The sequence below is a fragment of the Triticum dicoccoides genome, chromosome 3B (genome assembly GCF_002162155.2).
Source record: "Triticum dicoccoides isolate Atlit2015 ecotype Zavitan chromosome 3B, WEW_v2.0, whole genome shotgun sequence".
NCBI lineage: Eukaryota > Viridiplantae > Streptophyta > Magnoliopsida > Poales > Poaceae > Triticum > Triticum dicoccoides.
This window is the reverse complement of record NC_041385.1, coordinates 565,365,745-565,381,956: the sequence shown is the minus strand read 5'-3', so window position 1 is coordinate 565,381,956 and position 16,212 is coordinate 565,365,745.

The window sequence follows — 16,212 nt, the reverse complement described above, 5'->3', positions numbered from 1 at the left end:
CTATGCCAGTTGCCTTTGCTTTCCCGGGAGGCATGCCCGCAATGATGGCGCATCCAATGGTCGAGGGCAGGAAGGCTGTCAAGTTCGCAAAGCCGATCGTCCAAGGTACATTTCTTATGTGCTTATCATTTTCTTGTATACATCTGTGTAGTTTAACTTTTGTCCCAAGCATTTTTTTGGGTTCTCACTTGTGATGGCAATTGTTATGTGATGACATGTCAACTAGATTTGCTGCACCATGTCATCTATATTTTTGTTGCCATGTTGCATTTTCCATTCGGCAACCACATGGCAACTGATGTTGATACAACATGGCAACTGTAGTTTGTTGTCACATGGCAACTACAGTGCACTACACATGGCAACTGGATTTGCTGCACCATGTCACCTGTAATTTTGTTTCCATGCTGCATTTTCCATTCGGCAACCACATGGCAACTGGAGTTGACACAACATGGCAACTGTAGTTGATGTCACATGGCAACTATAGTGCACTACACATGGCAACTGGATTTGCCTCCACATGGCAACTCCCTACTTTTTGTACCTACGTTTCATATCATGCACCCTATCTTTTCACACTCCATTTGTTTTGTTTTCCAGGTATCCTAACCCACTTTTTGATCCTTGCAGGCACCCCTGAGGATATTTCGCTGTCACTTGATGAAGCTTACCGCAGGATTGAGGAGGCAGCATTGCAGAGGAGGTCCTCACGAGGTCAGGGGCAATCAAGTTCCAACATGCCTGCAGATACGGTATCTGAGGATACCATTAGGAGTGCCACCCCTGGTTCTTCGAGGTAGCAGAGGGTAGTTCACCCACCTCCCGCGGAAGACTACGAGCCTGAGGTCAAGGCCACAAAGGAACAGAACCAACTGTACGACATTGTCAAGCGTTTTGGAAATGCGAGGGCCAGCAGCAAAGCACATGAAGGAGCTGAAAGCGTAAATGACCACACCACATAATCTCTCATTTTGCTTTGCTCTTTTTTTACCATTCATCTTCTTCGTACTTTCTAGACATGATCTGCTTACGTTTTAGTTTTTTGTTTTTTTACTTAGTATACATGATTCTTTCATGTTATATCATTTTCATACAGCTCATGTTTGGACAGAACCAAGGTCATTCAATACGAAGCGACGTACATCGACCTGGGTGACCTTGCCGAGTCCATGAGGCCAAGCGGTAAAATGTCAACGAATGTAGTTGCATGCGGGATTGACTACATCAACATGCATATGGATATGTCTCCCGATAAAACAATCATGCATTACAATGTGACCTGCAAAATATGGGATGATGACTTCCACCACAAAATCCTGAGGAAGAATTTTGCTCAACACGGTGAATTCAAGCTCACACTGAAGAAATATGTGAGTACTCCTTCCCTGTTTGCACTTTTTTTCACATGGTATGGTTTTTTGCCATTATCTGCACTCTGTTTATGTGGCAGATGTTTCATGTGGCATCAGCTGCCGTGCAAACTGACTTTTTGATTTTTGCATCCCGTGCAAACTATGTGGCAACTTCAAAGTAAAATACACGGCAAATTTTGTTCATACATGGACGGCAACTTTCTTTCAACTACCCACTATAACTAAACATTATACGTGATTCTACTTTTTTTGTCCCTCTGCTGTTCTTCATGTGAACTCTGCTTCTCATTTCCTTCACTTTTACATGCAGGTCCTGTTCCCCATATTCCAGGAGCTTGCACCACACGACCCACACGACAAGTGTGGTCGCCACTATGCGATCTATCTTGACCTGAAGAACCAACGCTTTGAGGTGCTTGATTCAATGCGTTCGGCAGCTGATGCAGACCTTACTTCGCATGCTGAATTCTTCATCAACAACGTCAAAGAGACATGGAACCGTCACTATGAAAACTCAAAGGTCCAGATCAGACATTTCCCGACTGAGTACGTGGCGACTATGAATCAAGGGAACACGTAATTTCCTACCCCCTCCTTCATGTGCCATTTACATCAATCCCACCCCTCTTTGTTGTTACATCTGAATTGAAGTTTATCATTGCTATGTCTGTCCTTTTTGCGAGTTCACCTGACTCTTTTTCTTATGCAGGATGTACTGTGGCTTTCACACGTTGGAATACTTTGCAAAGTGGGAAGGTAGACTTGTTCCCGCTGTCACAGCTGCAACGGTCGTTGAGCTCCAGAAAATTTATACATGGAACTAGTTGACGAATGAAGATTTCAACAAGTGGTACGGAGCATGCGAGTTCATGGAGGAAGCTGTCAAGAAAGTCATCAAGAAGTACAAGTGATCACGTGGCGTTACACACCGGACGCATACCTTACATTCTGTTGCCGAGGAATGTAAGGTACTACCTTTTTCTCAAAAACTATGTCCGTGTGCTATGCTATGACTGCAACCCTGAGTAGCCTAGTACGCAGTGGTGGTTCGTGAGCGACATTTGAATATTTTCTGTAATATTTTGTGTGTATGTGAACCTATTTAGGCGTGATAGTAGATATGTTTTATGTTTATCATTATTATTATGGTTTCATCGTTTGCACCACCAGGTTGCTGCTTCGAATGCATGCACTATGTTCTAAAACATGGCAACTGTAGTTCATCAGACATGGTTATTAAAAGTCATCGTCGTTTTTCATTTGGCTGTTTTGCTTCTTCTTTTTCATTTCTAACTGCACCGGCTACCATGGTAGTTTTGATCATGTAGCCGTAACCTTTTCCGTGGTTGATGCACGTTACGCTTTTTAAACTTTGTTTCCCATAGATTGCACGCAAGACAACATGTGTGACTAAAGCGTGTCGAATTATCATGGAAATATACGTGATGTAGAGTCATTACAAATAACATGGCATTTTTCAGTACAACTAACAGGGCAGATTCAGTACAAAGAACACGGTAGATTCAGCATAAACAAGATGGCAGATCCAGTATACTTGACATGGCAGATTGAATATAATTAACATGGCAGACCCAGTATATTTACCATGATAGATTCAGTATAAAATATCATGGCATATTTAGTACAAAATAACATGGCAGATTAAACACATATAACATGACAGATCAAGTACACACAACATGGCAACTGCAGTTACCCATTCAATGCATTTCCCTGCACCTTCTGATGCCCCTCGAGAGTCAGTCTCTCATTTCTAGAAAAAATTCACAACATCTAGGTTACAAAACAAAATGTCCCCAAGGACCATGTCACAGCGCCCCCATTTTGCTTATGGATTGCCTGTCCGTTTCTTCGTTTTCTTGTGTTTTGCTTGAATCTCCAATCCCGATTTGTACCTTATCTCTTTTGGACGTCCCTTTGTGATGGAACGGGGCGGGTTCCTGACCTGGGTTTGTGTGCTTGCTGTTCTAGATCCTATCTCCGAGTTTTCAGATGATGGCCCCGTGAACGAAGGCACACTTGATGTGCGGGGGAACCTGTGTAAGGCTTCCTCAGCTTTCCTCTTCTTGATCTCATCAAGCTCTCTTTTCAGGGCCTTCCCGTGTTTTTCTGCGACTCTCGCTGTCTCATCACTCTTGCACGCTTTATCAATTAACTCAGCATAGTTCTTTGTCAGCACAACGTGCCTCACGGCTTCCATGGTTGACTCCGGTCTCTCGTCATGCATAGCCAGAACTGCGTTTGTTGTCTACGGCGCCAACGCGTCGTCAGCGTCCCAAGTCCATTGCCGCCTTATGAATTGGCGGGGCATCCGTGTCACCGCGTTCATGTCCATTACTTTTAGTATGTGACAACACACAATGCCGTCCCGTTCAAACTTGTAGCATTGGCAGTAGTATTCGCCTTGGCCGATCGAGGCTTTCACGAAGTAGTTCCTTCCTTTGTCCGGGTCCTCAGGTTCTGAATCTGACATGCCCAAAATAGAACACACCTTGAACATATGTTCGTCCACCTAGAAAGCCGCGAACATGCTGGCACGCTTTATTTCTTCCTGGAATTTGCAAGTTTTGTGTGCTTTTTTGTTACACATGGCAACTGTAGTACATTACACATGGCAACTATAGTATATTTGACATGGCAACTGCAGTGCATTTAGACATGGCAACTGAAGTACATTTTCAACTGGCCATTGTCATTTCCATACAAACATCCCAAATAGAAGCATAGTGCATAAAACACGGCAACTGCATTTTTTAAACATGGCAACCTTAGTTGAGTAAACATGGCATTTGCATTTCAGTAGGCATGTCAATTTGCATTTCAGAAAACATGGCAAATGCAGTTCAGTAAACATGGCAACTACACAACATTTTCATTTGGCATTGGCATTTGCATACAAATATGCATAGCGGAAGTGCAGTGCATTAAACATGGCAATTGCATTTCATTAAACATGGCAACTGCATTTCATTGAACATGGCAACTGCAGCTGAGCAAGCATGGCAAACAATGGTTCACTAAACATGGCAACTGCAGTTGAGTAATCATGTCAAACAGTAGTTCATTAAACATGGCAACCTCACATCATGGCAACTGCATTGCATTCTACATGGCCCCTACTACCTTCATACTTGTGCAAATAAGATTGGAACGCAATTGACTTACTTGTTAAAGATCGTGTTGGTATATATCTTGCTCATTTGCCTCTCTATCGGTAAATACATTAGCAATTTTGGCTGCTTTAGCGCGGTGTTCGCTTCTTGCTGTAGCTCAGATCCCAGTATTTTTTGTTGCAAAACTGTGTACTGCTTGACAAACTGTAGCAATGAGTTGCCAGGGCTCACGTACCACTTCAAAACAAGAACCCCTTGCCGCGCTGCGTAGTCTGCAGAAAAGGGAAGAAGCACTGCATGAAGTAGGCCGGCACCCAGTACATTCGCTTCTCCCACAGGCTTGCAAGAGTCTCATTGTCTTGGACTTGATATGTTTCAATCATGGCCATCTAGCTCCTTTCAAACTCCTCCACCGTCAAGTTGTGGTCCACGCACAGCTTGAATGCCTTGTGCAGCTCCGGACGGTCAGCAAAGAACGGTCCTAGCATCTCCTCAGCCTTCTTTATAATGTGCCACCTGCAGTGCTTGTGCACTGCCAACGGAAAGACCTCCTCTATGCATGCACGCATGCTAAAATCCTGGTATGTTATTATGTTCATCGGAGCAAGTCCATCCATGCACTCCAAGAAGGTCTTGAACAACCAAACGTACCCATCCGTGTCTTCGTTCCGAACGAGCCCGCACCCGAACTGCAACGACTGATTGTGGTTATTTATTCCTATGAATGGAGCGCACGACATCTTGTACATATTAGTGAGATACGTCGCGTCAAATGAAATGCAATCTCAGAAATGTTTGTAGGCTCTTCTTGCAGCACCATCCACCCAATACATGTTCCTGACATGGTCCTCATCGTCTAATCTTATCCTGTAGAAGAAATCTCGATCTTCCTTCGCTTTCTCATCGAAGTAGGCCATCATGGCTTCTATGTCAGCCAACTTGCTCTCTCTACGGTATTTTGCCTTTAGGTTTGTGACGTCAGCTGGTATGTAGGGCATGCTACTCAGAGTCCCATTTTTGCTGTGGATGAGTGATAGTATCTGCACCATTCTTGATGGACCGATGTTACAATCATGTAGCAGCTTTATGAATTTCCTCTCGAGTGGGGTGAATCCTCTGTGGGCGGTCAGAAACTTCACCAGGTCGAACTTATTTATGAGTTGGTGGTTGTGCTCGTCAAAATATTCAGTGACCACCCACTATGCACCATATACGTTTAGCTTACACCGGATAGGGCATTCCGTCTTGAGAATGATCCCTCTCTTTTGTTCCGGAACGACAGGCGCAACACCTTTCCCCTTCTTGTTCCTTCGTGCCTTGTGGCACCTCATCTCACCTCTGTTGTACTCGTTTGTTTTCTTAATCTTCCTATGGTATTCGGTGTTGACCGCAAACCCATGGAACTTTGCATATGTCTGGTAGAATTCCTTTGCTTCTGCAAACGATCCAAATCTCTGCCCAACGTACGGTGGATGAGGCACCATGATCTCTGATTGCCCACCATCTTCATCCCATTGTGCTTTGTCATCAGTTTCATGATTCACTTCAGTATCGGCGGCAGTTTGATCTACTTGAGTGTTGCCAGTGCTTGTGTTCAAAGGGGTGCTTGTCGGCATTGCAGGAATGATTGCCATTTCTGACTCTGACTCGGTATTGTTTGCGGCATGATTGGTGGCTGGTTGGAGGAACGCGTCTTCTGTGCGCTCACAGCTCCCCGCAGTAGATGTCCCTGCGCCGCTGTTCACTGTAGTTGTAGGCCCTGTAATAGAAAAAATAGGTACAAGCGTAAGATTTTTGCTTGAATGACATGTTTATCGTAATGGAGTACATCAAGTTCAAGTGATTTGGCATGACATCATTCAAACATCAATCCGTTAGTCTGCATGTAGACATGCATGGCAACTACTGTTGCCAATGCATGGCAACCAGCTCATTTTTCAGTACGAAAACTTGGATTCTATGGGCATGGCAGCTGCAGTCCTGCATACATAGCAAATATTGCTGCCAACACATGGCAAACTAGTGTGTTCTAGCATCAAACCTTTTTATATTCTAGTCTCGAGCTCACTATGCAAATGCGATCAACCATTTAGTGCTGCACACATGCTTTTTAGCAACTCGCAAACACCGAAGACAAAATATCACTCATTTTGCACACAACCACTTTTGTTCGAGTTTTTTGTTTTGATTTTTTTCCACCATCACTGCTACAAATCTTCTTTTCCTCATATACTATTCCCGCAAAAAGAAATGCAGTGCTCTCTTTTGTTGTTCAATTTTTTCATTACCTTGTTGTGCTGCGTGTGCCTATCTTGTGTGGTCTGTAATACCAAATTAACGTGCTCTATCTGCAATGTGTGAAGCTTGCCGTGAGACGTTTGCCGGGGTAGAAGCATCGTAATAACCTGCAAGCATGGTAGTATATGGGTAATGTATGGCAACTGCAAGTTGTCCAGGGATGGCAACTGCAGCTATCCAGGGATGGCAGCTGCAGCTGTCCAGGGATGGCAACTGCAGTTGTCAACTATGCTCCTTCTGCTAATTCAGCGCCCGCATCTTCACTTGTTATGGACTCACCTGTGTATGATGTCGATGGCAGGTACATGGGTGCCGTCTGATGCCACGTGCTGCATGAAGGTTCTGCAATTTTTCCTGACACAACTCGTGAGTCTTTTGCCATCCTTTGCAAGTATATTTTTAATGCCCACACCAGTATGTCTCTTTTTGGTATGCGTTACCTTGATTTACCACATTAGCTAGTTGAAGTTGGCTGCCCATACATTTGTCAGTGTTAGCGCCATGTGACTGAACTTGACACGGTGCCCCTCTGAGTGTGTTTTGGTCATAAGAACCTGCTAAAAATGACAGTGTAGGACATAAGTAGGATGTCATCATCATAGTTGCGAACACGGCAAATGTTCTTTTCTTTTTGTTATCTTGCATCATACCAATGCATGCATACTGTTCTAGTAGTGGCAGCAACGGCCCTGCAGAAATGAGTTGACTGTATTCTGCTGCATCCCAAGGGGGCGTTTCTGGCCTTTGAGAACCCAAAAGATCAACGCCATCTCCGTGACTCATTCTTTTCCGCGTCTCATTTCTGCCAATGTGCTCTCAATCACTGCATGAACAAAAACGCATCAACAATCCATAAAAAATGTATCCTTGTGTTGCTTGCATGTAGAAGTTAACACATCAGTGTTATCACATTTTCATGCGTAGGCAACCAACATATCATGGCTAGTAGGACATGCACATCCACTATCTTTTCTAGAATCTGGGTGCTAGCTATACGTTTGATTCGATGGCATCAGCCACTACAATATGATGGCAAACAATAAGTTGACATGGTGGCAGTTGACGACAATGATAGGTAGCAACTGACGTTAGACACCAGTGGCAATTAATTTTCACACCCCCCATTATTCCAAATTTCTCAATTTTCTCTCCTTTTTTATGGATTCCACACATCCATTCATTTACCAACTACTTGCATCAATCTACTGAGAACTTACGGTTATCTCTAGCGTAGTACATGGCAGATTTAGTGTATTCTGCTTGGCAACTGCGAAGACACACAACCCATGTAGTGTTTTACCCCTGTAGGATGGATCTAGTTGCCAACTTCGTCGGTAATTTTGCAATTTTCTGACCAGAAGAAGGATGAGAAGCAGTAGGTGAAGGAAATATGCCCTAGAGGCAATAATAAAGTTATTATTTATTTCCTCATATCATGATAAATGTTTATTATTCATGCTAGAATTGTATTAACCGAAAACATAATACATGTGTGAATACATAGACCAACATAACGTCACTAGTATGCCTCTACTTGACTAGCTCATTGATCAAAGATGGTTATGTTTCCTAACCATAGACATGTGTTGTCATTTGATTAACGGGATCACATCATTAGGAGAATGATGTGATTGACATGACCCATTCCGTTAGCCTAGCACTTGATCGTTTAGTATATTGCTATTGCTTTCTTCATGACTTATACATGTTCCTGTAACTATGAGATTATGCAACTCCCGTTTACCGGAGGAACACTTTGGGTGCTACCAAACGTCACAACGTAACTGGGTGATTATAAAGGAGTACTAAAGGTGTCTCCAAAGGTACATGTTGGGTTGGCGTATTTCGAGATTAGGTTTTGTCACTCCGATTGTCGGAGAGGTATCTTTGGGCCCTCTCGGTAATGCACATCACTATAAGCCTTGCAAGCAATTTAGCTAATGAGTTAGTTACGGAATGATGCATTACGTAACGAGTAAAGAGACTTGCCAGTAACGAGATTGAACTAGGTATTGGATACCGATGATCGAATCTCGGGCAAGTAACATACCGATGACAAAGGGAACAACGTATGTTGTTATGCGATTTGACCGATAAAGATCTTCATAGAATATGTAGGAGCCAATATGAGCATCCAGGTTCCGCTATTGGTTATTGACCGAGAATAGTTCTAGGTCATGTCTACATAGTTCTCGAACCCGTAGGGTCCGCACGCTTAACGTTACGATGACAGTTTTATTATGAGTTTATAAGTTTTGATGTACCGAAGTTTGTTCGGAGTCCTGGATGTGATCACGGACATGACGAGGAGTCTCGAAATGGTCGAGCCATAAAGATTGATATATTGGAAGCCTATGTTTGGACATCGGAAGTGTTCCGGGTGAAATCGGCATTTTACCGGAGTACCGGGAGGTTACCGGAACCCCCCGGTGACCTAATGGGCCTTATTGGGCCTAGTGGAGGAAGAGGAGAGGAGGCCTAGGGGCAGCCGCGCGCCCCTCCCCCCCCCCCAAGTCCGAATAGGACAAGGAGGGGGGCGGCACCCCCCTTTCCTTTCCCTCCTCTCCTCCTCCCCCCAAGTCCTAGTCCAACTAGGGAAAGGGGGGGAGTCCTACTCCCGGTGGGAGTAGGACTCCTCCGGCGCGCCTCCTCCTAGGGCCGACCGCACCCCCCTTGCTCCTTTATATACAGGGGCAGGGGGGCACCCTAGAACACACAAGTTGATCTACGTGATCGTTCCTTAGCCGTGTGCGGTGCCCCCCTCCACCATATTCCACCTCGGTCATATCGTCGCGGAGTTTAGGCGAAGCCCTGCGTCGGTAGAACATCATCATCGTCACCACGCCGTCTTGCTGACGGAACTCATCCCCGACACTTTGCTGGATCGGAGTCCGGGGATCGTCATCGAGTTGAACGTGTGCTGAACTCGGAGGTGTCGTACGTTCGGTACTTGGATCGGTCGGATCATGAAGACGTACGACTACATCAACCGCGTTGTCATAACGCTTCCGCTTACGGTCTACGAGGGTACGTGGACATTACTCTCCCCTCTCGTTGCTACGCATCACCATGATCTTGCGTGTGCGTAGGATTTTTTTTTTGAAATTACTACGTTCCCCAACAGTGGCATCCGAGCCTGGTTTTATGCGTAGATGTCATATGCACGAGTAGAACACAAGTGAGTTGTGGGCGATACAAGTCATACTGCTTACCAGCATGTCATACTTTGGCTCAGCGGTATTGTGAGATGAAGCGGCCCGGACCGACATTACGCGTACGCTTACGCGAGACTGGTTTCACCGTTACGAGCACTCGTGCTTAAAGGTGACTGGCGGGTGTATGTCTCTCTCACTTTAGCTGAACCGAGTGTGGCTACGCCCGGTCCTTGTGAAGGTTAAAACAACATTAACTTGACGAACTATCGTTGTGGTTTTGATGCGTAGGTAAGAAAGGTTCTTGCTAAGCCCGTAACAGCCACGTAAAATTTGCAACAACAAAGTAGAGGACGTCTAACTTGTTTTTGCAGGGCATGTTGTGATGTGATATGGTCAAGACGTGATGCTATATTTTATTGTATGAGATGATCATGTTTTGTAACCGAAGTTATCGGCAACTGGCAGGAGCCATATGGTTGTCGCTTTATTGTATGAAATGCAAACGCCCTGTAATTGCTTTACTTTATCACTAAGCGGTAGCGATAGTCGTAGAAGCAATAGATGGCGTAACAACAACGATGCTACGATGGAGATCAAGGTGTCGCGCTGGTGACGATGGTGATCACGACGGTGCTTCGAAGATGGAGATCACAAGCACAAGATGATGATGGCCATATCATATCACTTATATTGATTGCATGTGATGTTTATCCTTTATGCATCTTATCTTGCTTTGATTGACGGTAGCATTTTAAGATGATCTCTCACTAAATTATCAAGAAGTGTTCTCCCTGAGTATGCACCGTTGCGAAAGTTCTTCGTGCTGAGACACCACGTGATGATCAGGTGTGATAGGCTCTACGTTCAAATACAACGGGTGCAAAACAGTTGCACACGCGGAATACTCAGGTTAAACTTGACGAGCCTAGCATATAACAGATATGGCCTCGAAACATGGAGACCGAAAGGTCGAGCGTGAATCATATAGTAGATATGATCAACATATTGATGTTCACTGTTGAAACTACTCCATCTCACGTGACGATCGGACATGGTGTAGTTGATATGGATCACGTAATCACTTAGAGGATTAGAGGGATGTCTATCTAAGTGGGAGTTCTTAAGTAATATGATTAATTGAACTTAAATTTATCATGAACTTAGTACCTGATAGTATTTTGCTTGTCTATGTTTGTTGTAGATAGATGGCTCGTGCTGTTGTTCCGTTGAATTTTAATGCGTTCCTTGAGAAAGCAAAGTTGAAAGATGATGGCAGCAATTACACGGACTGGGTCCGTAACCTGAGGATTATCCTCATTGCTGCACATAAGAATTACGTCCTGGAAGCACCGCTGGGTGCCAGGCCTGCTGCTGATGCAACTGACAACGTTAAGAACGTCTGGCAGAGCAAAGCTGATGACTACTCGATAGTTTAGTGTGCCATGATTTACAGCTTAGAATCGGGTCTTCAACGACGTTTTGAACGTCATGGAGCATATGAGATGTTCCAGGAGTTGAAGTTAATATTTCAAGCAAATGCCCGGATTGAGAGATACGAAGTCTCCAATAAGTTCTATAGCTGCAAGATGGAGGAGAATAGTTCTGTCAGTGAACACATACTCAAAATGTCTGGGTATAATAATCACTTGATTCAACTGGGAGTTAATCTTCCTGATGATAGTGTCATTGATAGAATTCTTCAATCACTGCCACCAAGCTACAAGAGCTTCGTGATGAACTATAATATGCAAGGGATGGACAAGACTATTCCCGAGCTCTTCGCAATGCTAAAAGCCGCGAAGGTAAAAATCAAGAAGGAGCATCAAGTGTTGATGGTTAACAAGATCACCAGTTCCAAGAAAAAGGGCAAAGGGAAGAAGAAGGGGAACTTCAAGAAGAACAACAAACAAGTTGCTGCTCAAGAGAAGAAACCCAAGTCTGGACCTAAGCCTGAGACTGAGTGCTTCTACTGCAAGCAGACTGGACACTAGAAGCGGAACTGCCCCAAGTATTTGGCGGATAAGAAGGATGGCAAAGTGAACAAAGGTATATGTGATATACATGTTATTGATGTGTACCTTACTAATGCTCGCAGTAGTACCTGGGTATTTGATACTGGTTCTGTTGCTAATATTTGCAACTCGAAACAGGGACTACAGATTAAGCGAAGATTGGCTAAGGATGAGGTGACGATGCGCGTGGGAAATGGTTCCAAAGTCGATGTGATCGCGGTCGGCACGCTACCTCTACATCTACCATCAGGATTAGTTTTAGACCTAAATAATTGGTATTTGGTGCCAACGTTGAGCATGAACATTATATCTGGATCTTGTTTGATGCGAGACGGTTATTCATTTAAGTCAGAGAATAATGGTTGTTCTATTTATATGAGTAATATCTTTTATGGTCATGCACCCTTGAAGAGTGGTCTATTTTTATTGAATCTCGATAGTAGTGATACACATATTCATAGTGTTGAACCAAAAGATGCAGAGTTGATAATGATAGTGCAACTTATTTGTGGCACTGCTGTTTAGGTCATATCGGTGTAAAGCGCATGAAGAAACTCCATACTGATGGGCTTTTGGAATCACTTGATTATGAATCACTTGGTACTTGCGAACCGTGCCTCATGGGCAAGATGACTAAAACGCCGTTCTCCGGAACTATGGAGCGAGCAACTGATTTGTTGGAAATCATACATACTGATGTTTGTGGTCCAATGAATGTTGAGGCTCGCGACGGGTATCGTTATTTTCTCACATTCACAAATGATTTGAGCAGATATGGGTATATCTACTTAATGAAACACAAGTCTGAAATATTTGAAAAGTTCAAAGAATTTCAGAGTGAAGTGGAAAATCATCGTAACAAGAAAATAAAATTTCTACGATCTGATCGTGGAGGAGAATATTTGAGTTACGAGTTTGGTTTACATTTGAAACAATGCGGAATAGTTTCGCAACTCACGCCACCCGGAACACCACAATGAAATGGTGTGTCCGAACGTCGTAATTGTACTTTACTAGATATGGTGCGATCTATGATGTCTCTTACTGATTTACCGCTTCGTTTTGGGGTTATGCTTTAGAGACGGCCGCATTCACGTTAAATAGGGCACCATCAAAATCCGTTGAGACGACGCCTCATGAACTGTGGTTTGGCAAGAAACCAAAGTTGTCGTTTCTTAAAGTTTGGGGCTGCGATGCTTATGTGAAGAAACTTCAACCAGATAAGCTCGAACCCAAATCGGAGAAATGTGTCTTCATAGGATACCCAAAAGGGACTGTTGGGTACACCTTCTATCACAGATCTGAAGGCAAGATTTTCGTTGCAAAATTTGGATCCTTTCTAGAGAAGGAGTTTCTCTCGAAAGAAGTGAGTGGGAGGAAAGTAGAACTTGATGAGGTAACTGTACCTGCTCCCTTATTGGAAAGTAGTTCATCACAAGAACCGGTTCCTGTGACAACTACACAAATCAGTGAGGAAGCTAATGATATTGATCATGAAACTTCAGACCAAGTTTCTACTGAACCTCGTAGGTCTACCAGAGTAAGATCCGCACCAGAGTGGTACGGTAATCCTATTATGGAAGTCATGTTACTTGACCATGATGAACCTACGAACTATAAGGAAGCGATGATGAGCCCAGATTCTGCAAAATGGCTAGAGGCCATGAAATCTGAGATGGGATCCATGTATGAGAACAAAGTATGGACTTTGGTTGACTTGCCCGATGATCGGCAAGCCATTGAGAATAAATGGATTTTTAAGAAGAAGACTGACGCTGATGGTAATGTAACTGTCTATAAAGCTCGACTTGTTGCAAAAGGTTTTTGACAAGTTCAAGGGGTTGACTACGATGAGACTCTCTCACCCGTAGCGATGCTTAAGTATGTCCGAATCATGTTAGCAATTGCTGCATTTTATGATTATGAAATTTGGCAAATGGATGTCAAAACTGCATTCTTGAATGGATTTCTGGAAGAAGAGTTGTATATGATGCAGCCAGAAGGTTTTGTTGATCCAAAAGGTGCTAATAAAGTGTGCAAGCTCCAGCGATCCATTTATGGACTGGTGCAAGCATCTCGGAGTTGGAATAAACGCTTTGATAGTGTGATTAAAGCATATGGTTTTATACAGACTTTTGGAGAAGCCTGTATTTACAAGAAAGTGAGTGGGAGCTCTGTAGCATTTCTGATATTATATGTAGATGACATATTATTAATTGGAAATGATATAGAATTTCTGGATAGCATAAAGGAATACTTGAATAAAAGTTTTTCTATGAAAGACCTCGGTGAAGCTGCTTATATATTGGGCATCAAGATTTATAGAGATAGATCAAGACGCTTATTGGACTTTCACAAAGCACATACCTTGATAAAGTTTTGAAAAATTTCAAAATGGATCAAGCAAAGAAAGAGTTCTTGCCCATACTACAAGGTGTGAAGTTGAGTCAAACTCAATGCCCGACCACAACAGAAGATAGAGAGAAAATGAAAGATGTTCCCTATGCTTCAGCCATAGGCTCTATCATGTATGCAATGCTGTGTACCAGACCTAACGTGTGCTTAGCAATAAGCTTGGCAGGAAGGTACCAAAGTAATCCAGGAGTGGATCACTGGACAACGGTCAAGAACATCCTGAAATACCTGAAAAGGACTAAGGATATGTTTCTCGTATATGGAGGTGACAAAGAGCTAGTCGTAAATGGTTACGTCGATGCAAGCTTTGACACTGATCCGGACGATTCTAAATCGCAAACCGGATACGTGTTTTTATTAAACGGTGGAGCTGTAAGTTGGTGCAGTTCTAAACAAAGCGTCGTGGCGGGATCTACATGTGAAGCGGAGTACATAGCTGCTTCGGAAGCAGCAAATGAAGGAGTCTGGATGAAGGAGTTCATTTTTGATCTAGGTGTCATACCTAGTGCATCGGGACCAATGAAGATCTTCTGTGACAATACTGGTGCAATTGCCTTGGCAAAGGAATCCAGATTTCACAAGAGGACCAAGCACATCAAGAGACGCTTCAATTCCATCCGGGATCAAGTCCAGGTGGGAGACATAGAGATTTGCAAGATACATACAGATCTGAATGTTGCAGACCCATTGACTAAGCCTCTTCCACGAGCAAAACATGATCAGCACCAAGACTCCATGGGTTTTAGAATCATTACTGTGTAATCTAGATTATTGACTCTAGTGCAAGTGGGAGACTGAAGGGAATATGCCCTAGAGGCAATAATAAAGTTATTATTTATTTCCTCATATCATAATAAATGTTTATTATTCATGCTAGAATTGTATTAACCGGAAACATAATACATGTGTGAATACATAGACCAACATAACGTCACTAGTATGCCTCTACTTGACTAGCTCATTGATCAAAGATGGTTATGTTTCTTAACCATAGACATGTGTTGTCATTTGATTAACGGGATCACATCATTAGGAGAATGATGTGATTGGCATGACCCATTCCGTTAGCCTAGCACTTGATCGTTTAGTATATTGCTATTGCTTTCTTCATGACTTATACATGTTCCTGTAACTATGAGATTATGCAACTCCCGTTTACCGGAGGAACACTTTGGGTGCTACCAAACGTCACAACGTAACTGGGTGATTATAAAGGAGTACTAAAGGTGTCTCCAAAGGTACATGTTGGGTTGGCGTATTTAGAGATTAGGTTTTGTCACTCCGATTGTCGGAGAGGTATCTTTGGGCCCTCTCGGTAATGCACATCACTATAAGCCTTGCAAGCAATGTAGCTAATGAGTTAGTTACGGAATGATGCATTACGTAACGAGTAAAGAGACTTGCCAGTAACGAGATTGAACTAGGTATTGGATACAGACGATCGAATCTCGGGCAAGTAACATACCGATGACAAAGGGAACAACGTATGTTGTTATGCGGTTTGACCGATAAAGATCTTCGTAGAATATGTAGGAGCCAATATGAGCATCCAGGTTCCGCTATTGGTTATTGACCGAGAATAGTTCTAGGTCATGTCTACATAGTTCTCGAACCCGTAGGGTTCACACGCTTAACGTTACGATGACAGTTTTATTATGAGTTTATAAGTTTTGATGTACCGAAGTTTGATCGGAGTCCCGGATGTGATCACGGACATGACGAGGAGTCTCGAAATGGTCGAGACATAAAGATTGATATATTGGAAGCCTATGTTTGGACATCGGAAGTGTTCCGGGTGAAATCGACATTTTACCGGAGTACC